Consider the following 1,226-nt stretch of genomic DNA (forward strand, 5'->3'; position numbering starts at 1 on the left):
CGCGCACCGAGCAGGGGTGCAAAAGCGCCGGCCTTTCCGAAGAAAACGGATCAAAAACGACTCACGCCCACTTCTGTTCCGTCCTGTCGGCGAGCGTGGGGCGATTTGGCCCCGCCTCCAGGTGCGTTGGAGTAATATCGCTATATGCAAATTCATGCATCAAAAAGCATTCACGCCCACTTTTCCTCGGTCCAATGGGGAGCCAGCCAGAGGTGAAGGGTCGAAGGTAAAGGGTCGAAGGCGAAGGAGCGAGGCCCCGGGGGCTATAAAGGGCTGCGTTCGCTCGCCAAATGAGGCAGTCAGTCGGTGGAGTTGGGAAGAAGAAGCAGTAGTAGTCAGTCAAGTCAGTTCGGAGTCGGTGGAGTTGGGAAGAAGAAGCAGTAGTAGTCAGTCAAGTCAGTTCGGAGTCGGTGGAGTTGGGAAGAGCCAGTCAAGAGAGGAGTCGGAGAAGGCAGTTGGACGGAGCTGTGGAGAGTTGGAGAGGTGGCGGCGGCGAAGGCGGTCGAGGGGGTGCTCGTGTCAGAGTCGGGGAGCTGCGGAGGGAGAGGCCGGCAACGCGACCGAGGTCGTGGTGGAGACACTCGTCGCGGGACCCGAGACAGGGAGATATCCTCCTTCCCCCGAGCATCAACAACCCCCTCCTGTTTCCCCCCGCACTGAGATAGTGCGAGAAGGGGGCCCCGTTCCCACCCCATACCAGGCAGTCCCAGCGAGGCCCGCGGAGTCGGGGCGCCAGCACCATTTTGCGGCTCATCAGACTGGTAGGCCCGACGCGGTCTCGGCCCCAGGCCCGTCCGCCCCCATCATCCTGGAGGGTGGTCCCTTTTTCTTTTGCTTTGAGTATATGTGTTGTCGGCGCCGTCTGTGAAGTAAAACTGTATAAGTGTTGCCGTGTGCTCGGTAGTCGGTTAGCTCTGCATTGTCTTTTGCTTTTATATTTGCTTTTTGTGCATTATTGTGTGTTTCTTCTTCTTCTTTTACATTTGCTTTTGGTGTAATTGTATATGTGTGCTTTCCGTTCATCGCGAAATAAATGTGCTTCATGTTGAACTGTTTTCCCGTTTCGCTTCGTCTTTTCCTTTATTGAATCTCCATCTAACTTCACGTAAAGGGTTGGTCGTGGGCTAAAACACCCGATAATTAATCGAACCGTCGAGGCCGACGATAACACCGCTCGGTTATCCCGATAGTACGGAACGGGTCGCTTAAAGTGGCCCGTGTCCGAA

This window comes from Eptatretus burgeri, chromosome 16, assembly GCF_056783735.1.
Source record: "Eptatretus burgeri isolate ZD-2024b chromosome 16, Ebu_testis_v1, whole genome shotgun sequence".
NCBI classification, from domain to species: domain Eukaryota; kingdom Metazoa; phylum Chordata; class Myxini; order Myxiniformes; family Myxinidae; genus Eptatretus; species Eptatretus burgeri.